The sequence below is a fragment of the Physella acuta genome, unplaced genomic scaffold, assembly GCF_028476545.2.
Source record: "Physella acuta isolate Inbredline_101_S28 unplaced genomic scaffold, ASM2847654v3 ptg000114l, whole genome shotgun sequence".
NCBI classification, from domain to species: domain Eukaryota; kingdom Metazoa; phylum Mollusca; class Gastropoda; family Physidae; genus Physella; species Physella acuta.
In genome coordinates this window covers 118,367-142,812 of record NW_026731634.1, presented here as the reverse complement: position 1 = coordinate 142,812, position 24,446 = coordinate 118,367, and the positions used below count along the sequence as shown (strand labels likewise).

General features: G+C 35.4%; 1 protein-coding gene across 2 annotated transcripts in view; it reads right to left on the bottom strand.

Annotated features, from left to right (window-relative positions):
• LOC131934640 (5-hydroxytryptamine receptor 1D-like) overlaps positions 1-15,463 on the bottom strand; it is a 55,263-nt gene extending 39,800 nt beyond the window's left edge. For both annotated transcript variants that reach the window (XM_059290710.1, XM_059290709.1), the window contains exon 1: positions 15,229-15,463. The gene's annotated coding sequence lies outside the window, so the exon portion shown is untranslated. The remainder of the gene's footprint in view (positions 1-15,228) is intronic.
• Between the last annotated feature and the right edge of the window lie 8,983 nt (positions 15,464-24,446).

The window sequence follows — 24,446 nt, the reverse complement described above, 5'->3', positions numbered from 1 at the left end:
CCCCCGAAGAGATGCCTGGAAGAAACTCTGCTGGCTCCTGTTTTATAGTTATTGTTGTAGGTTTTCTTCTTCTGCCGTAGAGGTGTTAGTAATGGGATTAGGATTAGTGTAGTCGTAAAAGTAGATTTTGAAGTTTACTGTATAGAATCGGAAGAGAAGCTTTCGTCTGGCATATCTTTGATGGCAATGTTAACTCCACCCCAACCCCCAACATCGCAACACATCAACACTCCCCGGGAACAAAATAGAAAAAAATATATAATTTAAAATATATACTTTAACCAAGGTCGGTTCTCTCAGTTTGAAATGGAAATGCGAACTACCTCCCGAACATTATAAATACCCATTCCCCCCCTTTTTCCTTAAAAGTTCAAGTGCACCCCCCTTCCAACCCTCCCCGGAAAAAATGTCACAATTACTGTCACCAGCAGTCACGTCTTGACGCCTGTCATAGATCAAATAACATATATCACATTGTGACTTCTAACGGGGAAAAAATTAACCGGCTAATTAAATAACGACAGTCTGTGACAATTCAAACACCTGATTAGCCTCGGCTCTTAAATTAAATTTCTCATTAACTTCCTGAAGTAATTACCAGCAGTTTTATCCTCTTGCCCTCCTAGACATAATCCATCCAGGATTATTTTTTAATTTAATTAATTTATTTTTTAAATTGCGTTCACTGATTAAATATACACCCCACGGTTTTCTAAGATACAATACAGTAATATGATCCACCCAACGTTCATCAATATATTTTTTTTAATTTTCCAACAAGTGCAGATTTTAATTTAACGTGAAATGCACTTTTTAGAACTTTGTCTGCATCCTCCACAAGACTCAAAAGAAATATTTCTGCTCACAATTTTTGTGATTCAGAATCGTGTCGAAACATTCGCTATAATTTGATTAAAATATAAAATGAACATCACACTTTTTGATAGGTGCGTAAAGCAAAAAGGACAAGACACTCAGCTTCAAGATGTGGTAGATGGCTGCTCAAACTATTTTAATTCATATAAAATATTGATTCGTACACTTCATCTTTCCCATCCCACTACGAGAAACATTTTCACCTTTTCCCAATCAACGAATACACCACTTAAGATATGTCAATGTTATCGGCCATTAAACATAAAAAAGTAAATACATGTTCAAACAATTTTTTGGATTCCATTAAAATTAAAAACATTAATTAAGTGCCATCAACGGTGTAACTAATATACGAGAAGGCAAAACTAGAAAGTATGTATAGGTAAAAATTAACTCACACATAACTGCAAAATTACATACTTTATAAATGCAATAAAAACAGTATATATATATATATATATATATATATATATATATATATATACATGCATATAAAATATGTATATACATGTATGTATGTGATTATATGTGTATGTGCATGTGTGATTGTGTTTGTGTGTCATCACGAGCGCGTGCAATGACATAATCAAACATCAAAACTACGGTCAATGACAGCTCCCCTGTAATGAGTAGGCCTACAGTGGCCAGCAAATTACCAGCTATACTTAAAATACCCACTTGAAAATAAAAATAAAAATCTGAGATTTAAAAAAAAAATCTCTTTATTTTTTATGTGCTGTAATATTAATGGATTTTAAATGTAATTCGTCGATTGGAAATATTAAGAAATCCATTATCACATGCATACCTTACATTCTCCTCCTCCTTCCCTCTTTCCCTGATACACCGTATATCCTCAGAATAATATTTCTCTACTCCATATGCCATAGTCTTAAAACTGTGTATGAGCCACAGATCAAATATTGAGATAAAAATAGTCCAAACGCCGTAGTTAAGTAAAGGCTCTATTTGTATCTTTTCATGTGCGTTTTAACTCACGCAAGTACCTTCAATACTAGACATGACGAGAGTACAGCTAGGTTGCACGCAGTATTACCTGTTTCATGTAGGTCTTCTATCATACTAAGTCGCAGTATTACCTGTTTCAGATAGGTCTACAATTATACTAGGTGGTAGTATTACCTGTTTCATGTAGGTTTACTATCATACTAGGTCGCAATATTACCTGTTTCATGTAGGTTTACTATCATACTAGGTCGCAATATTACCTGTTTCATGTAGGTTTACTATCATACTAGGTCGCAATATTACCTGTTTCATGTAGGTTTACTATCATACTAGGTCGCAATATTACCTGTTTCATGTAGGTTTACTATCATACTAGGTCGCAATATTACCTGTTTCATGCAGGTCTTCAATCATACTAGGTCGCAGTATTACCTGTTTCATGTAGGTCTACTATCATACTAGGTCGCAGTATTACCTGTTTCATGTAGGTCTACTATCATACTAGGTTGAAGTATTACCTGATTCAGATAGGTCTACAATTATACTAGGTCGCAGTATTACCTAATTCAGATAGGTCTACAATTATACTAGGTTGCAGTATTGCCAATGTTAGGTACATCCCTTTAATGCAGAAACTACCAATCGGAACTCCGGTTACATTTTTAAAATAAAAATCTTTTCAATTATCTTAGAAATACAAATCTATTGAACTATCTTAAAAATACAAATCTGTTGAATTATCTTATAAATGAAAATCTGTTGAATTATCTTAAAAATAAAAATCTGTTGAATTATCTTAAAAATACAAATCTATTGAATTATCTTAAAAAATTAAAATCTGTTGAGTTTTTTAAAATACAGATTTGTTGAGATATCTTAAAAATTCAAATGCGTTGAATTATTTTTAAAAATAACGAAGATAGTTTGAATTACACAAATAAAATAATTGAAAGTCAGTCAAATTATTTTTCAAATTCGAAGATCTGTCACATTATCTTGAAAATATTGGATGTGTAAAACTATTTTAAGAATATCAGGAGTGTAAAGTTATCTTCAAATAATTTAAAGACGAACGATTGGCTCAGGAAAGACGTCACGATTGACGTCAAATACAAACTAGCCGTGTAAGAGTGTAAAGACGTCACCGCCAGGTGTCCACCAATGAACCTGACCTAGTTCAATGTCAGCTGATAAAATGCAGACGACTTTATTTTTCATTACAGCCCGGCAGGAAGTCTCCGGGTGAAGGTCAGACACGTGGGCCGATGTTTTATTAAACGGGGTGGAGATAAATGGCCTATGTCGTATTTTGTGGGGGATCTCTCCTCCCAGAGTCTGGGCTGGGAGTATGGGGGAGGGAGGGAGTATGGGGGAGGGAGGGAGTATGGGGGAGGGAGGCATGGAGTATAGGGAAGATAGATATGGAATTTGGGGGAGGGATGGAGTATGGGGGAGGGAGGCATGGAGTATAGGGAAGAGAGATATGGAATATGGGGGAGGGATGGAGTATGGGGGAGGCATGTATGGAGTATGGCGGAGGGAGGCATGGAGTATGGGGGAGGGAGGCATGGAGTATAGGGAAGAGAGACATGGAATATGGGGGAGGGATTGAGTATGGGGGAGGCAGGTATGGACTATGGCGGAGGGAGGCATGGAGTATGGGGGAGGGAGGGAGGGATGTTGCCTGCGGGCTTTGTATGTATATTATATGCATGCATCGCTGTGTGTCGGTGTGTGTTTGTGTAACGGTGTGTATCTGTGTGTGTTGATGTGTATGGGTATGGGTAGAAGCACGAGTATGTGTGTGGGATCGTGTCCAGATAAGCCCCGCCAAAAAAAAAGTTAACCCTTGCCAACCAAAAAAAAAATTATAAAAAAAGAAGATTTGAAACTTGTACTTTTAGATTTTACTAAAAATGGTGAAATTAGGACGTCATTAACAATTTTCATAAAAAGTTCTGTATTTTGGTACCTTTGACCCCAACCCCAATCAGAACCCCAACCCTAATCAGAACCCCAACCCCAATCAGAGCTCCAACCCTCAAGGTTTCGTGCGTACAAGAATAATGGAGCTGGCAAAAAGTGGCGGGGCTTAACTTTTCGCCGGTGCAACTTTTGTATTAGTGGCTTATCTAGAAAAGACCATGTATATGTGCACATGTGTAGCCTATCTGCATGCGAATGATTGTTTGTACGTGTTTAAATTCATTTTCTTGGACCTGGTACTGCACTTTAGTTAAGTATTCTGAGCATTATCGATATAAAAATAAGTAATTAGTACTAATACTAAAGTTAATTAAATTTTTAAAACAGTGTTTCTTCCATATTTTTTCCTCCAAGGCGGGCGGGGGGGGGGGGGTGGCACTTGATATTTTCGGGGGGGGGGGGGGGACACTTGTAAAAGTATGTTTTCTATATAAATTCCATTTCGTTCGGAGAGGGGGTGGGTGGTAGAATTTCTTCGTGGGGCTCGCCCCCTCCCCGATGAGATGCCTGGAAGAAATTCTGATTTAGAATTAGCTAAATTATTATGTAAACAATTCATGATTTGGATGTATTTTCAACCTCTTATACAGGTCAAAATAATACAAGCTGTTCTTTTTTTAGATTGGCCGTTTACTTTTTCCAGGAAAGACTAGAACTGCCCACACACAACTGCGGTTAATTGTTTGAGCAACCTATCTCATTATCCAAGCGTTAATGAGATCGACACCCACATCGATTTTTGTGGGAAACCCAGAGACGACACTTTTTTTTTAAATTTTATTTCTCGAACATCAAAAAACGTGACGTATTACATTATTAATCTGCTGTTCCAAATGGAATCAAATGTTGTAAGATTATTATCCGAGAAAGAGATAAGTGTGGTGAATTTGATATTTCGTTAGAACATACATTGCGTTTTATACGTAGGAAAATTATTGAATATACAATAGATAACACTAATGCACTGACTACATTAAACATCGTTACAAAATATCGCAATATTTATCGGACACTGAAGCTTAGATCCCGTTATAGGCTGTTACAGTGGCCGTCAATAAATCAATATAGAACCAGTCATATGGAATGGTGTGGCCTAGCAGTAGAGCGCTAGACTGCCAACCCGAAAGTCTCGAGTTCGAATCCGGGTAAAGTCTATCCTGTCTGCCCAGCTTGGATGGGTACCTAACTCAAGGAAAGTAAATATGGCATGGCATAGTGCTGACCACATTATCCCTCCATATGCCTCGGCCACAGAAACAGGGTAACTCTACTTCACTTGCCCCATGAACCTTCGGTTTTCAAAAAGGGTACTTTATTTTACGTTAGAACCAGTCACAGCTTGTGACAATTACCTTCAATTAGCCCCGCATTTAGCCTGCCACATATTGTCACAATTACACCGCCTTTCACAATTACCGCTAATTAGTCCCGCATTTACACTGTCGCATATTGGCACAATGACCGTCATTTACCTCTTGTCACCAACTAAACAGCCCCACAAAACCCACCTGAACCCTAACCCTTACATGAACCCCCAACACCACACCCTATCACACATCCCAACTTTCCTCCTGTTAAACCACGTTACAACCCAATCTTATCAAAATGATTTTTTAAATGTCAATATCTTAAAATAATTATCATTAAAAAAGTTTTTAAAAAACCCACGTTTTCTGATTGAACTAAAAAGTAGAAAATAAATACTATACATCACAATAATGCAAGCGATCACTCTACTATAAGCGATGAAAAACGTGGGGCGCCGAAGTAAAAGTTTTTTATCGGTCATTGTTAATATAAGATTTAAAAGTTATATTACTATTGATTAGATAATACTATTGACTTTTATTAGGGAGCTTGTAGAGAGTCAACAGTATTAGAAACTGTAAGAAAATCACGGCGCCCCACGTTTTTCATCGCTTATAGTAGAGTGATCGCTTGCATTATTGTGATGTATAGCATTTATTTTCTACTTTTTAGTTCAATCAGAAAACTTGGGTTTTTTAAAACTTTTTTAATGATAATTATTTTCTACTTTTTAGTCTTTGTCTGTTTGTTTGCTTTAAAATCTTGATATCGATTTTATCTTTTCGCATTCACTTTTTTTGGGTAAACGAAGACAACTCGTAAAAAACACATGCCTTGAACCCGTGTCGAGTGGGTTAGCAATCGTGTGCCCAACCACTCGACCATATCGTCTCCCCCATACTGGCCACCAGTTGTTACGGTTGTTTGTACACAAACACCGCGTGAACACTACTCAGTAAGCAAAGAGGGAGAGTACCGAACCTTGTTTTCATCAAATTACAGTTACTGGGTTATGTCCCTTTTCCCCACGTTTTTACTACAATTATATAGCGCTCTAAAATGCTCAATAAAATGTCTCCATGGATCAATTTAGTAATAATAACAATTGAATATTCTATTGTCATCCTAAACAAAGCGTCCCTGAAAATTTCAGCGCGCTTGCTAACTGGGAAGTGCCAGAAATTTCGATCGCAAGATTTGATTGGAAAGACAGAGACGAAAGCAAGTTAAAGAAAACGTGGGAAAAAAAAACGTCGACTTGACAAAAAAAAAAATAACGCCATTGTTGTAAACAACCGCACAAACAACGTTTAATTAATGATGTAACACCCTGCAGCTTGTTGATCTGCCCCCCCCCCCCACACACACACCACACCACACACACACACCACAAACAACAGAGCTCATATAAGCTATCCCCCACATCAATTGGTTTCATCCTAGCCAGCAGTTCAAAAAAACAAACTGCCGGCTATTTCCTACATCAATTCGTTTTTTACCCTAGCCAACGATTTAAAAACATTTAAAAAAACAAACCTCCTTTCCTCAAGATATTTACATCATTCCTCCCTTACCTAACATGCCCAACCTAATTAAAGTGCTACCCAGGTAAATAAACAATTAACCCTGATTGGTTAAACAAATTCTCTTTCATTAGACGCCCGCATCCTGGTGCTGGCTTTAGAAAAACAAACACGAGCAGTTGTTGATACCCAGTGAAGAAAACAGGTTTTAAATAAATCATTTCAAATGTCAAGGATGCCGAACTAAACGTTTTTTTTCCCTGCATTCATTAGATTATTGAGAATTTCGTAACGGAAATTTAACTTAAATTGTAAATTACAAATAGATTGGGCAGGGAGATCTGTTAGGTAACTTACATTGTAAATTACAGATAGATTTGGTAGGGAATTCTGGTAAGTATATGCGGTACTTCTAAGGCTGTCAGTAATTAACAAAAAAAAATGTCAAAATGTCTTCAAACATTTAAGCAACACATTTTTTTCTAAATTATTTCCGCATCTCTACAAACAAACTAAGATGTATCGGGATACTTGCAACGCGTTTTTTATTTTTTAAATTACATTTTCTACTTTCGTTTTCCAAATAATAAACTATGTTACAAACAAAATAATTGTTTTTCTTTTATTTTTTTATAATGCTATTGTGTCTGCAAAAATAAATGTTTCATGTTTAGAAATACGTGAAATGCTTTTCATGATTAGAAATCAAAGGACGTAAAACAAGCCAGAAAATGTAATCAATCTAACCCAAAATGTTGAAACAGTCAGCAGTTGACTGGGACTCTGTACCAGAAAAAAATATCGGTGATTGGCCAGAAAAAACAACAGGTATGCCACCGTGATCAGTTCTGTAATGGGGTATGTGAGTGCTTTGATTCTTTTTTTAAAGTTTATTCTTAATTTACCCTTCCAATTTATGTTTTTGTTAATATTGGGTTTTGTAATTTTCAAAATGACCCGTTACTTTGCAGGCATTGATTCTAAAGATTGGATAACAAAATGCAGAATGAAAATTTAAGTCGAGGGGGGGGGGGGGGGGGGGGTCAGCTTTTATTTGTTTCCCCGGGGCGCTAGAACACAGCCAGTCCACCCCTGGCTGATGTAGATACAACCACGAAAACCTATGTGCTGTTTGAAATTTTGTTTAGAATATTTTGATTGTAATGATCCACAGTTCTTGGGACAACTTTCAAATATATTTTTTTGTGCTAAGTTCACGGTTAATGTAATAATAGAACTGATTTTTTTTTTTATTCATGTGAGGCTGATGTTAATTTAGTTATGCACATAATTCGATAACTAGTTAGATAACAAGGAAAGCATGGAGATCAGACAGTGGTAATTAAATCAAAAGTTGAATCACGAACACAAGATATACAATGTTTTTTTATAGTAAAGTGCGAACCGTTCGTAGGTGTTGATTTCTGTAGAGGTTTTGTGTGTGCGTGCGCGTGTGTGTGTGTGTGTGTGTGGGGGGGGGGGGGGGTTGAAGTAATGTTCACATGTTGAATTTGTGGTTTTAAGTAGTGTTCACATGTTGAATTTGTGGTTTGAAGTAGTGTTCACATGTTGAATGTTTTGAGGTTTGAAGTAATGCTCACAAATTGAATTTGTGGTTTGAAGTCGTGTTCACTAGTTGAATGTACTTTGAAGTAGTATTCACATATCCATTGTGTGTGTGTGGGGGGGGGGGGTTGTTTGAAGTCGTGTTCACGTGTTGAATGTGTTGGAGGTTTGAAGTAGTGTTCACATGGTCAATGTGTGGGGGTTTGAAGTCGTATTCACATACTTTGGGGGGGGGGGGTTCTAGATATCCTTCTAGCCAATAGAAGAGAATCTGACCACTGGTCTTATTAGATATTATTACGGAATCATATCTTGTCTTTGATTCTTCTTATATAGTATTCTAATTAAATAACACACACATATAGACATATATATATATATATATGCTATATATAGGCTATATATAGGCTATATATTGGCTCTATATATACATATATATATATATATATATATATATATATATATATATATATATATATATATATATATATATATATATAGCATATAAGCATCTTGAGGCTGTTATTGACTAGATCAAATGACCTATGTTCACCTAAACGCTAATCCACCAGTACATCACTAATTAATTAGAATCTATCCCCCACCCCCCACACTCACAATACTACATCACAGACTGACCTCTACGTACCCATTATAACTACCCTCTAGTAAAAGATGTACTCACATAACAGGTCGTGATGAAACACTCAAGCATAATTGACCTAGTTACGTCAGTCACAAGTACAGCAAGGTTTATGAAAGGTTAAAACTGAACAATGGAGGTAAGAAATCAATTCTTAACTTCATCACCCCAGCACGTATATTGTAGTAAACCAGAAAACAAGTTAATAAAAAGTCTAGTGACAATTTAAGCGCAATTTCCTTATGTTATCCATAACAATTTTTAATTTTTTGTGACCGAACGAAAGGATATTTTTCGCGCTAAAAACATACACGATGCTCAGTTTTAAATGTTCTTCCTAGGCCTACAAGATGCTCAGTTTAAAAAAGTAGTAAATATTTTTTTGTGACCGAACGAAAGGATATTTTTGAAAACTTTCTTCGGCAATGTTGTTCTAAATTATGGCAGGAATCGATTGGTAAATGTTTCAAGTCGCTAAGTGGTCTGGTTGCCGAGATATGGGCCAAAAACTGCATTTTTTTTTTTGAGGTTTTTTTGGCTTTTCCGGGAAATCCAGGAAGGAATTCCGGGATTTTTTTTGGCCCACAATCGTCCTTGGAACTTGCTTAACATATTTGCTTTTGGAACTAGTCCTCGATATTGCTTCGTTGAGGAGGAGATACCACTTAAAGCTGCGGACACACATCCATCCATACATCCATCCAGAAATGACGAGTTAATAATCGCAATTGTCCGTATGGAAATTGCGCTAAAAATGGTGTTCAACTTACAGTGTTGAAATAAAATTACCTTGCTCATGTTTGCGTAAAACCGGTGTTACGAATAAAATCAAACTAGATTCTAATTTTAATTTTTTTTTAAAATACTCTGATGCGTTTTGTTAAATACTTCCTTTTTTTAAAAAAAAGATGCATACATTTTTTTTAAAACTTATATCAACAACATTTTTGCTTTCATTAATTTAAAACGCGGTTGTTCATTAATTTATTTTCATACTACCACTTGGGAGAGATTTAAAAACAGAAAGTACATCTCAAAAAAAAAAAAATTTCATTTTAAACAACAAAAAGTCGCAGTTTCTCATTTGTTTGCCTACCAGTACAATTCATTTTCTTTTTAATATACTGATTTTTATTTATCTTTCTCTCCCTTTCATTACATATGTACACACGTTAAACTAGAATATTAAAGAAAAAAATATATGCCGCAATAAGACAATCAATAGTGCTCATATTTAAAACACCTCAGACAAGAATAACACTACTGTAATTCTTTATAGAAAATAATTAGTTATTTAGTAAGTCTATCGCGCATATTTATTATAAAAATCATTAATACCCCCCCCCCCCCCCAATTAATTTTAAAACCTGTTAGCATTACGTGTCCACAGCTATGATGTTACAAGAACGGTGGCTCGACTAGATTCGGGTTACTGCTGACGATGCTGTTGGCTGATGTCACGTGACATTATGGAGGAGCTGGGGGTGACGCGTACAGAAGGGGAGATGTGCCGTCATGACAGGGGAGACAATGAGCTTTTGGGTAAGGTTATTTACAGGGAGAGCACTGAAAAAAACGTTACAGGGAGAGAACTCAAAAAAAAAACTTTACAGGGAGAGCATTCAACGATGGCTTAAACAAGGAACAGTTACTCGTACATGAAAAATTTTGTTTAAAGAAAAACAAAAATCAAAGCTTGAATTACTGATGGGAAGGAAGAAAAAAAAATGAAAATTAATTAAAATGTATTTAAAGATAATATAACTCATGCCTGTATAGTTCATTATTTGAAACGACCTAAAATAATTGCTCTTAGTGCAATCTGTAAAAATATAAATGAATTGACGTTTTTAATTTAAATAAACACTAGCATTAACTACAACAGCTTAGGTTAGTAAATCCAAGGATTTAAACTTGGAAAGGGCTTAAACAAGTATAAGCTAGGCGTAGAACTGACACTAAAATACACACATATATATAAAAATATATATATATATATATATATATATATATATATATATATATATATATATATATATATATATATGGTAGCTTCCTTTAATCAACCATATACTTTTAGACCAGTAGTTACTTATAATGACTTACAAATCTAGATCTGACAAATTCCCACGAATACAGAAATAGACCTATAGCTATTAGATTCCATAAGAAGCTACAACTCCACTAATTAGTATTTTAATGACCGCGTCATCAAAAACTTATTTATCCTGAGTCGCCCGACATCCGGTCTGGCGACCCTACCTGACTCCCCCGGCGGACACGAGCCTATACGGGAGTCACGTGACCAGCGTGATGTAAATCATTTTTCTACCTGTCATTGATTTTTTTCTATCGCGCGCTTCCCATAAATAAAAAAAAAACAACTGTCGCCGGGTAATACGATGTGTGTGTGAGTGTAGGGGGGGGGGGGGTAGGGCAGTCGACAATTCCCCCGAGTGTTATTCACCTTACAGTCACGTGATTTAGGTTTCTGTTACATGTCCATGACGCATTCCATCGTTGACAAAAGGTATCGTGGATTGTAGTGACGACATTGTTGTTTTAAAGAACGGATGTTGACGTTGGTGAATTAAAAAACTGTTGACAGACTTCACGTGCGAATGTAAAAAAAAAAGTTGGTTGTTGTCTCGCTCTAGATTTTCTGTTAACACGTGTCGGTCTGGTGGTTTTATGACCACCGACAGATTGAGTTAGATGGAAGTATATGCGGCACCTTAAGATACACAATTCGGTCTGGTGGTTTTTATAATCATCAACACGTTGAGTTGGAAGCTTGAGGTATATGAGGTACTAGGCAGAACAGACAGGTCAGTTATAGTCATAAGGGAAAAGGGGGGGGGGGGGCACCAAACAAGGTAGTGGGTTGCCCCAGTTGGAGGCTGGCAAAACATGGGAGGTAATCCACGGGTGTAGTGGCATGTAATATGGGAGGTAACCCATAGTAACATGGGAGGTAATCCACGGGTATAGTGGCTGGTAACATGGGAGGTAACCCATAAAACATGAAAGGTAACCCATTGGTCTAGTGGCTTGTAGCACGGGAGGTAACCCACGGGGTATCGTGGCAGATAAAAGGGAAGTAACCCAAGGGTCTAGCGGCAGGCAACATGAGAGGTAACCTATGGGCCTAGTAGCGGTTAAAAGGGAAGAGAATACAGCTCAATTCGTCATAGTGTGTCAGTCTGTCTGATAATGGTTATTACTTGAGCCGGTAATGATTATATACTATACAAAGCTGATATACAAATACAGCTATTTTTTCGGCCGAGATAAACTAATATATATATATATATATATATATATATATATATATATATATATATATATATATATATATATATATATATATATATATATATATATATATATATTGCAGGTTATCAAAATTTTAAAATAAACCTCGAACGAAAATGCAAAAAGGGCTTTGAAAAAAGGGCCTCTGATAAAAGTCCCACTTCAACCCCTAACCCCAGACTAAACTAGCACTAAGCACCTGAGCCATTATGTAGGAATTTGTCTACAGAGCCCATCAAAAACTAATGCTAGCGGGAGAAGAATTCCCCCCCCCCCCCCTTAGGTTCCTAGCATAAGACAAGGTACCTCTTTCAAGTGTTTTTTTTAGGTCTATTTTTAATCGGGATAAAAGAACCACATCCTTCTGAGATTACGTTTTAAGTGTCTTGCTTCCGCCAGCTAAATATGGGAACTCAGAAGTTTAGTTGTAATTGTAGCGTAAAAATATTGATATGCCACTATTTCTGGTTTAGACGGATGATGAATCAATTAATTGTCACTAAAATGATTTATAAACGTATAATTCTATCGACATATACTTAAAAAATCCGAATATATATGTAAACTAAGTTTGAACTAGATGAATGTCATAAGTTTCACACAAGTTCTCTAGTCGATGCAATGGGAGAATAACATAAGATTGGAGTGGTGGTATTGGAAGATGCATGTGATGGTGTAGAGGGCGTGATGGTATAAATAGATGGATGTGACAGTATGGTAAAGGAAGATGGGCATGAAGTGGTCAAAAATTAGGACAAGACGTTATTTAAGAAAATAAGACAGACACAGCTACAAATGTAACCTTTAACAAACGAACATTAAACTCAATACTTTATCGAAATTCTAGATCAACATGTTTCTCAAAAAAAATGAATTTTAAATTAGGTTTTTTTTTTAACAGAAACCCCTCAAAGTTTAGAATGCATTCCATTATCGTATTTGATTTCTGACACCCAGAGATTCTGCGCGGAAAAAAAGTCTAGCTTCTTGTGAATATGTTCACAACTTAATGACTTGAAATCGTAATATACGTTTAAAATAGAAATGATTTAATCCAAATGATCCAACTTAAAATATAATATATGATTTAATTTGTTCCAAGAAGTTTTTAATGTTTTTTTTCCTGCTGTATAGATAGATAACGATTAGAGCTATGTATATTTTTTCTCTTATATATACTTAGATGTTTTTCCCCCCACTCAAGTTTAACATTACAAACTGATTACTCACTCTTATAGTTTAAAACTGATGGTAGAACTTATGGTACAATTTATGGTCTAAAACTGATCGTAGAGCTTATGGTCTATAACTGATGTTAGAGCTTATAGTCTAAAACTGATGGTAGAACTTATGGTCTAAAATGATGGTACGACTTATCGTCTAAAAATAATGGTATAGTTATGGTCTAAAACTGATGGTACGACTTATCGTCTAAAACTGATGGTATAACTTATGGTCTAAAAATGATGTTATAACTTATAGTCTAAAACTGTTGGTATAACTTATGGTCTAAAACTGATGGTTGAACCTTTGGTCTAAAACTGATGGTATAACTTATGGTCTAAAATGATGTTATAACTTATGGTCTAAAACTGATGGTATAACTTATGGTCTAAAACTGATGGTTGAACCTATGGTCTAAAACTGATGGTATAACTTATGGTCTAAAGCTGTCCATTTTTAAGGTTTCTTAAAACATCTATACATCTCCACAACTCGGCTGTATCAGGCTATAAAACAAGTGATATAAAATCACATGACAGCTAACTTAGACCTTGTAAAAACATGCAAGCTAAACTATTACGTACATATGTACTACTAGTCAGATATGAAACTTTTACACCATACTAGACATAAGGCGAGTTACGTTACTAATACGACAAATCTTCGCCTGAAAAGAGCACTATAAAAGAATATTTAAACAGGATTACATAGTGCTTAAAGCCAATCGCTTTGATAAGATTATTGTACGGGAAGAAAAGAAAAACAAATGGAATCAGCATCTAGTAACATTTTTAAGAGGGATCTTATCTAAATATTCATCTCCCTAAAATACACGGCTATTTTTGAAAAAGGATGTACTTCAACTCAAGTACTCGCGTACAATTCTGCTTATCATTAAAACAATCGTAAAGAAATAGCAAGCTGCATAAATTATACTGTCTGAGTCCTAGACAATATTCTGTTTGTCGAACATTTGCTGCTGTTTGTGAATTCGTTTGTTTGTTGGTTTTTGTCGTGTGGGCATTAGCAATTATTTCTTGCTTTATCTTTGACATAAAATGTAAATGATCGTCGTAAGAAAATAATACCTCCATTTAATTGTCCAAAAGAATATATATATATATTTTTTTAATTTGGATAGTGTGGTTTTAAAGTAGGTGTTATGTTGGAGTAAGTAAAAGTGAATTTCCCTTTCAAACCCGACGGTCTACGGGGCAAGTGAAGTAGAGTTCACCTCAGCATATGTAGGGATTATGTGGTCAGCATTATGCCCAGCCGCCTTTACTTACCCTAACATAAGTTAGGTACTCATTATAGCTGGGTGAACTCAGGATATTTAGTATTATATTTAGTAGCAGAGGATAGGTCCTTTTATCTATCTGAGGACTGAATGTGGGAGTAGTTTGATGATGTCTGAGTGTATGGTGCCATTGTTTCTAGGGTAGTTAGGTGAGGTAATCAGTCAATTGTCTAGACAGGTCACAGTTTTTTAGTGATCTCAAAAAAAAAAACACTTGGACTACGTAGAAAAATCTCCCTTTTTTTTTTCTAAACGTATAGAGTATAGATCTAACAGGAAGAATTGTAACAACTTTTTTGAAATTAAGTTATAAAATGAAAAATTGTTTTCTTCCGCCTTGCTTGCTTTAGCCGAAGTATAGCTATATATATATATATATATATATATATTTGTTTATATTCACATCATTTATACATACACTATATATATATATATATATATATATATATATATATATATATATATATATATATATATATATATATATATATACATACTTTTAAATGTAAAAAACTTACTTTTCTTATCTGTATCTGTACATTGTATCTGTTTTGGAAGATCTGTGTGCAATCTTTTAGGTTGATTGCAGGATTGTTGCAGCGTTTAAATATCTATAGCCCAGTAGCCGAACAAACTCCGATGTCACTTTGTAATCAAAGTTAAAAAAAATTGTCTTGTCAAACTGAATACCATCTGTTACGTAACTCGATTGTTGTTTTTTATTACCAGCTCCCAGCTCAGACAGACACTGTATTACTCTGACCACTGGCTGCATCAGAGGCCAGCTTATATAATTGGTTGTGATTTTGTTTACGTTAGGGGGTGGGGGGCAGGCGGGTGGCGAGGACCGGGGCACCCCGGGGGAGGAGCGCCCGCCGTCAGCTGCAGCGTCGCGTGCTGGCGGTGAAGTGAAGTGTGAGCGGCGGCAGACAAGTTCCAGCACTCGGCACCACGACTGTGCAGGTCGGTGCTCCCTCGGTTCTTGTAGACGTAACAACGGTCGTCAATTGTTCTAGACATCACAACTTTCATCAGTTGTTCTAGACATCACAAGTCTCGTCACTTGTTCTAGACATCACAACTTTTATCAGTTTTTCTAGACATCACAACTTTCGTCACTTGTTCTAGACATCACAACTTTCGTCACTTGTTCTAGACATCACAACTTTCGTCACTTGTTCTAGACATCACAACTTTTATCAGTTGTTCTAGACATCACAACTTTTATCAGTTGTTCTAGACATCACAACTTTTATCAGTTGTTCTAGACATCACAACTTTTATCAGTTTTTCTAGACATCACAACTTTCGTCACTTGTTCTAGACATCACAACTTTTATCAGTTGTTCTAGACATCACAACTTTTATCAGTTGTTCTAGACATCACAACTTCCGTCAGTTGTTTTAGATCTCACAACTTTCATCACTTGTTCTAGACATCACAACTTTCATCAGTTGTTCTAGACATAACAAAGGTCGTCACTTCTTCTAGACATCACAACTTTCATCAGTTGTTTTAGATCTCACAACTTTCATCAGTTCTTCTAGACATCACAACTTTCATCAGTTGTTCCAGACATCATAACTTTTATTGTTTGTTAAGATTGAGGGTAATGTTAGATTATGGTAGTTTTACTTCGGGTTAAAAACGTTAAGATTTAAATATCTTTTACCGTTTGATGTAGATATAATAACTTTTAACAATTTCTATTTTAATACTTCACTTCATCATTACCTCTTAAAATCATAACCTTTACTTTCTTCGGCTTTTAGGTTTATAAAAATCAGAATTTAAAAGCATTTTTCGTCGTATTTGGTTTGTGTGTGTGTGTGTGTGTGTGTGTGTGTATGTGTGCTGAAATATTCTGTTTTATTTTCATTATTTTATAAATTTAACAACAAGCGTTTTACATCTTTACATCGCTTTTCAGCAAAGTTTAGCAGCAAGTGCTTTAAATGTTACATAGCTTTATAACTTCTTCTTTGTTCTTAATTTTCGTGTTGAAAGGGATCCCCTCCAACACAATTAAGGATACGTGTCAACCTGTTATGCGCCATTGAGGCCATTGACGCCAATTTCAGCCTGCTTTTCTTTTTGGATTTGCTTCTATAGCCTTTGTCCAACCAAGAACAAACTACAAGGCAGAAGTTGTTTGATTTTGGAGTTGTCTCTCCTAGAAGAGTGGCTGTCCCCAATTAACGGGCCTCATCTGCCCAAGGGTTCGAACTCGAGACTTTTCGGTTTAGCAACCACGAGCTTTACCGACTCGACCACCAAAAAGCCATATATTTGTGCCCTATAAATGCATACATATTTCTAGAGCAAAGTTTAGAAAAAAAAGCTCTATAGATTACATAGCTGTATAAAAAAAAATTTAACAAAAATCCCTTTATATTCATACATCGCTTTTCATCAAAGTTAACCATAAGCTCTTTAAACTTTAACACATAGATCTGACATCTATCTTTTAATTCGTGGTTCGACCACACAATAACAATGTGCTAAATAACACTTCAGCTTTAGATTTATTTCTTCCCAGTACGTTTAAAAGCAGAAAAACCTAGATGAAATCCAGGGCTGTAGAACTCACATCAACCAACGTTTAAAAAAACCGAACATATCTTCTTATCACTAACCTGTATGACATCATTAATTAATTATCTGCACGCATCGCGAAAAACAAATCTTTTTCATTTATAGGAAAGAAAATGCAATCTCATCGACACAATAAAGATCTGTTCTATAACATGATACGTGATAGAAATTAAAAGTTATATTGAAGTCATCTTCGTGGTGATATAAGAGAAAGCAAGAAGCAATGTTGATTTATTTTTTATTTAATTTTATTTACAATAAAAACATTCTTTTTTAATTTGACAAACAATTCAAAAGACCCTTCTTCTATCAGATATAAAATGAAAGATCATGATCAGATATACGATACGCCTCAAAGGCTTTAATCTAACACACTTGTATGTAACATGGAAATTTACATTTAAATATACATTCCAAACATACAGAACTATACATTTAAATATACATACCAAACATACAAAACTATACATTTAATTATACATGCCAAACATACAAAACTATACATTTAAATGGACCAACTAAACATACAAAACTATACTTTTAAATGGACTAACTAAACATACAAAACTATACATTTAAATGGACCAACTAAACATACAAAACTATACATTTAAATGGACCAACCAAACATACAAAACTATACATTTAAATGGACCTGTATGTGCCACAGAGGCATAGCGACCCTTCCCGGCGCCCGGGGACAAACTTTGCACTCCCCTCCCCTCAAACTTTCCTTTTCATTTGCACCCCCCACAAAATTTCAATTTGTTTTTCCAACCCATTTTTTGCGCCCCCTTAAGGTCGGCGCCCGGGGACATATGTCGTCCCCCCGCCCTTCCCCCTTGCCACGCCTCTGATGTGCCAGACAAAAAATAGACATACGAAACTAAACAAAGCTATATATGTAAATCTAAGTCCCCACAAGTTCCCCATTACCTTGTATGTATATAAAACATTGGTTGCTGACGAAATGCGATTCCGTCTTGGTCACAAGTTCTCGACCTGGGGGGGGGGGGGGGTATGGGCGGGAAGGGATAGACTTGCTTCAGTGGAGAAAGGATGGCAGTGCCATCTCGAAGAGATGCCTGAAAGAAACTCTGCCAGTGAGCGGCTAACTCAAGTATAAGGGCTAACAAGTGCTCACATGTCGACGCGTCCAGTGCAGAAAATACACGACCCCGGTGTATTATTAAATATATAATCCAATTTAATTTTCATAATTTTTATCTATCACATAAATAACCGATAGATAAGGCAGTGTTATTTCTTAAAGATTGGAAATTCGTTCAGTTACCAAGAAATGATACTAAAAAAATTGGCTTTATCAGCTCCTGTAAATCTGGTAAAAAAATTACACTTGGAAATTCCCTTCGAACCTTACCTACGTCACGCAATGGTCTATTAACCCACAGCACCGAAACTTACCGAGAAAAAAAAAAGTTTAATTTCAGACGAAGACTGCAGCAGAGCAGCGAGGTCTAATCAGGCCGAATGGGTTCATCTCTGGGTCAGCTTCCTCTACGTCACCCTAACCGAGTTAACAAATAGAATTGTTTTACAGCCATTAGTGCAGCAGGCTCGATTTAATTGCTTGTTGACAAAACCATGAAATTACGGGGGGAAATTCCTAATAGAAAAGAAGTATAATTAATTTAATTAATGGCTTGAATTATTTGTTTCTTTGCACTTTTTTTAAATTCATTTTTTTTTAAAATGCATCACAAAATGAACAGACGATCTAGAAATATCGTGTTTTATTATTTAATAAGTTGAGTGAAAATAACTCTTCAGCGCCAAAAGTTCATCCGCTGATATCATATGTGGATGTCAAGGTCATTATTGAATTTTTTGTAGTAATGTCAAGGTCATTCGTTAAGCTTTTTAACGATTACACAGATTACACGTTCTTGCCTTAATCTTCACTGGATTGCATGGCATGGCCATCCAATAATCGTTACAATCCTCTTCTTCTTCGTTTTTAATTTTAATAGTGAAGAGGATTTCCTTCAACGCAATTAAGTATTACTTTACAATATGTTATGCTCCATATGATCCCAGTTTCAGCGTATTATTTCTTTCTGGATTTACTTCCATAGGCTTTGCCTACCCAAGAACAATTTGTACAGCAGCAGTTGTTTAATTTTGTAGGTTTTCATCCTAGATGGGTTGCTGTTCCCCGTCAAGCAGCTGTACCAGCCTGAGGGTTCGAACTCTGAACTTTTGGAGTTGCCGACCATGAGCTCTTCCGCCCGACCACGCCGTCCCAATCTTTTGCAATAGTTGCAAGGTAATTCTTCAACTTTTGTAATTATCGCAAGGCAATTCTTTAATTTTTGCATTGATTGCAATGTAATTATTTAACTTTTGTAATGATTGAAAAGTCATTCTTTAACCTTTCAATGATTGCAAGATAATTCTTTAATTTTTGCAAAGATTGCAAGATAATTCTTTAATTTTTGCAATGATTGCAATGCCATTCTTTATCTTAAAATCTCTTCATTTTCTTTCTTTAATCTTTACATTAAATTGCGAGGTCATCTGTTAATCTTTACAATGATGCCAAGGTCTTAAATTATTCTTTAGGGTGATGATAAGGTCATACATTAATCTTTACAATGATGTTATGTCATACATTAATCTTTAGGGTGATATTAAGGTCATACATTAATCTTTACAATGATGTTATGGTCATTGTTTAATTTTTACACTGACGTTAAGGTAATACATTAATCTTTACACTAACCACAAAGGGCATCTAATAATCTTTGATCACTAGAACATCTCTGTATCCTCACACAAAACGCATCTGTGCACCCTTACAATGCTCACAAGTCACAAAATCATCCTTGAAAGTAATCAGAAGGCCACTAGCTGAACTTCAGTGATGATTCGCTTACACGTTGAAGTGATAAGTAATAGAAGGTCATTTCCTGATCCTTACAATTAGGTCCAAGACCTATGTTTACTAAAACATATGTTATACCAAGACCTATGTTATACAAAGACATATGTTATACAAAGACATATGTTATACAAAGACATATGATATACAAAGACCTATGTTACACCAAGACCTATGTTATACCAAAACATATGTTATACCAAGTGCTATGTTATACAAAGACCTATGTTATACAAAGACCTATGTTATACAAAGACCTGTGTTACACCAAGAGCTGTGTTACACTAAGACTTATGTTACACCAAGACCTATGTTATATAAAGACATATGTTATACCAAGACCTATGTTATACCAAGACCATGTTACACCAAGACCATGTTACACCAAGACCTTTGTTACATCAAGACCATGTTACACCAAGACCATGTTACACCAAGACCTTTGTTACATCAAGACCTTTGTTACACCAAGACCTTATATACCAAGACCCATGTTACACCAAGACCTTTGTTACACCAAGACCTTTGTAACACCAACACCTTATATACCAAGACCTTTGTTACACCAAGACTTTTGTTACACCAAGACCTTATATACCAAGACCTATGTTACACCAAGACCTTATTTATACCAAGACCTGTTGAACACAACGGGAACTATTTTTAACACCTGTATAATGTTAACACTGTTTTTTCCAGACCATTTTTCTTCGGGGGGGGGGGGGGCACTTGATATTTGTTTTTTGGGGGGGGGGGGGGGGGGGGATAAAAGCGTATGTTTTTTTTATATATAAATTCCATTTCGTTCGGCGACGGGGAGGGCGGCCCCTCGAAGAGATGCCTGGAACAAACTCTGAATGTTAACAATTTTTGTGTACAACTCATTAATTCTACTCCAACTGGCTCTTCGATAATATACGACCTAGACGACTTTCTGTTTAATTACTAGTGCTCTATGGCTATTTATGTCGCCTCATATTTCACTTATAATTAATTGTGCCAATTATTATTTGACCAGAGTACGGTACTTTAAAGTTAAATCTACTTTCCAAAATTAGATCTTCTCCAGGGGTCAATGAACTTAAGCGGAAGTAGATCTATATCAGACGTGGTTGAAGTTGTAATGGTGCTAGAGATGGACAAACACTTTAACCCTTCTCTACCCACCCCACGTGACCAACACCTGGCGAGATAAATGACGTCACTTGAACCAGCAAGTCGCTTCGTTTTATAACACAAATCTTAAAACCTGACTGTATTTTATAACACAAATCTTAAAACCTGACTGTATTTTATAACACAAATCTTAAAACCTGACTGTATTTTATAACACAAATCTTAAAACCTGACTGTATTTTATAACACAAATCTTAAACCCTGGCTGTATTTTATAACACAAATCTTAAAACCTGACTGTATTTTATAACACAAATCTTAAACCCTGGCTGTATTTTATAACATAAATCTTAAACCCTGGCTGTATTTTATAACATAAATCTTACAACCTGGCTGTATTTTATAACACAAATCTTAAACCCTGGCTGTATTTTATAACACAAATCTTAAAACCTGACTGTATTTTATAACACAAATCTTAAACCCTGGCTGTATTTTATAACATAAATCTTAAACCCTGGCTGTATTTTATAACATAAATCTTACAACCTGGCTGTATTTTATAACATAAATCTTAAACCCTGGCTGTATTTTATAACATAAATCTTAAACCCTGACTGTATTTTATAACATAAATCTTAAAACCAGACTGTATTTTATAACATAAATCTTACACCTAACTTTATTGCATAGCATCAAACACATTTTAGACATTTTTTCGCCTGCAAGTTCTCAAACCAATTAAATTACTAACTAGTCGAAAAATCTATTTTCACGATTCACAAGATAAATTGGGTGTGCATTATTTCTTACATAACGGTACACTTGTCCCTGAACGCTATTTAGGCTACTGTTTGCAATACTCACGCTCAGACTTAAATGTATCTGCTTTAAGTTGTACTCACCTTCAGATATTAATGTATCTGCTTCAATTTTGACTCACGTTTAGAAATGTATCTTTATCAAATAACAATGAGGATGAGTATAGAACTGCTCACACCAGTGGCGTAGCCAGGATCGTCTCAAGGGGGGGGGGTTCCAATTTTTACATTTTTACACGGGGACAAACTTTCGATTTGCACCCCCTCATTTTTTTATATATATACCGAGGGGTCTATGGGGGGGGGGTTATGACCCCCCCTGCCCCCTCCCCCCTGCCTACGCCACTGACTCACACTTCATTAGCCTAGGTCACGGAAACTGATAAACTCTACTTCATCTTCCCTTATGGCCGTGAGGTCCAAAAGTGTACGTAAATTTTACCCCCACCCCAAAATTAGGTATATATTGGCCTATATTTTTTCGCGATGGTGAAAATGAACCCCCACCTCCCTAATTTGGAAAGGTCGGAGTACTTTTTACAGTCACTTTGCCTTTTTATTTTGGTGTCACATAATTGATGTAGAAAACGATTAAATAAGTTCGTAATTTAAATTTCGAACATTTCAAACGGTTATTTAATTTTAGAAAACGAGACCTTAAATTAGAAATTGTCCTGGTGTATAGAGTTTTGTAATGTCGGGTTGTTCAAAGTATTGTACTTGTTTGGTAAGTTTAGATGAATCGTTTAGATTTGGGAGTAACGGCGGAAGGCTGTTGCTGATATGGTTTCGTAGGTATAAAGTATCGAAGTGTTAAAGTGTCATAATTTTTATTCGGCTGTTTTGTAGTTGAAGATCTAATGGAATTTGATTGGTAATAGAGAAATGAGAATGCAGGTGATGAAGTATCGTTGTTCTGGAGTTCGGGAGTATCGAGTCTTGTGGTATTAAGGTATCGAATTATATAGACTGTTAAACTGTAGTAGTAGCGAAATCGTTGTTGATTGGGAGTACCGTTTGTAGAGCTTGGTGAAGTTAAACGAGTTGGTGTCGTAGTTCTGGAGCATCGAGTCTAGTTATGTTTAGGTATATAAGTTTGATATTTGTTGTGAATATAGTAAAGTATATCGAGTAGTCGAGTTTATCGTACGTTAGATGATTTCAATTCAGTACGGAACACACTCCAAGAAAGGTAAACGTCCTCTAGTTGAAAAATCTTAATTTAATATCTAATATTAAATAGGATGGAATTTATAACTAACCGCAAACTTTGTTTTTCAAATTATATATTATATATACATATTTTAATCAATAATTCTAGCAATGTCTAAAACAGTTACCCGGGTTTAATTTTGAAAGACGTCCCTTTATTTAGGGATCCAAAAGTTTAAGGCAATTGTAAATAATCTAGCAACGTTACGAGTCTGTCATCATAATTAAATAGAAGTATGTTATAATAAAACTACCGTTTTCTAATATTCAAACAAAACCTACAGTTCAGTACTTCATGGGTAAAATATATTGTTTTTACAAGATTATATAGATAATATAAAAATTTGTTATAATTATTATGTAAGGAAATTTAGAGCGTTTTATTGTGTTTTTCAAACATGTCTTAGTTACATTTGGTTAATTTAGCAATTCTTGTGAAAGTTATTTCCCTTGAATACAATTTTGTTTATTGGATTTTCAAATGGGAGATAATTCATTGCTTAACTTTACATTCCTTTCAAATTCTTGCACCTTAGGTTGACCGCTTACATATAAATACAACTTTAAGTTATTATTTGCCATTGTAAAAATTATATAGAGTTTAAGTTCTAAACAGAATAGTTTGGTAGGTGTTTTAGCATTATTAAGCTGAAAAACAAATAAATCAGTAGCCGTTGTAGATTGCAATACTTAATGTTATTAGACATTCAGTCTTAGTCGTAAATTAAACATCTAATTAATTATCTTTTCATATTTTTCACCCTCTCCTAAAGGATTCATACATAACAATTTTAGACTGGAATCTATTACATTTATAACCTTTTATTTTTCAAAAACAAAAAAATCGTTACATAATCACACAATATAGACATTTTACAATTATAACTAAAGACAGTCAAGCTTAAAACAGGTAAGTTCCGTTTTGGAACTCACCTTGCGAGGACTGCAGAGAGCCCAACACTACAAGAACTTTTTTTTTAGTGTTTTTCCCCAGACTTTTTTCTCCCGGGAGGGGGAGGGGGGGTCTATGTCGTAAAGTACAAAGTAGACTCGTGGAGTTAGCAACAATTTCAATAAAATAATAAAATG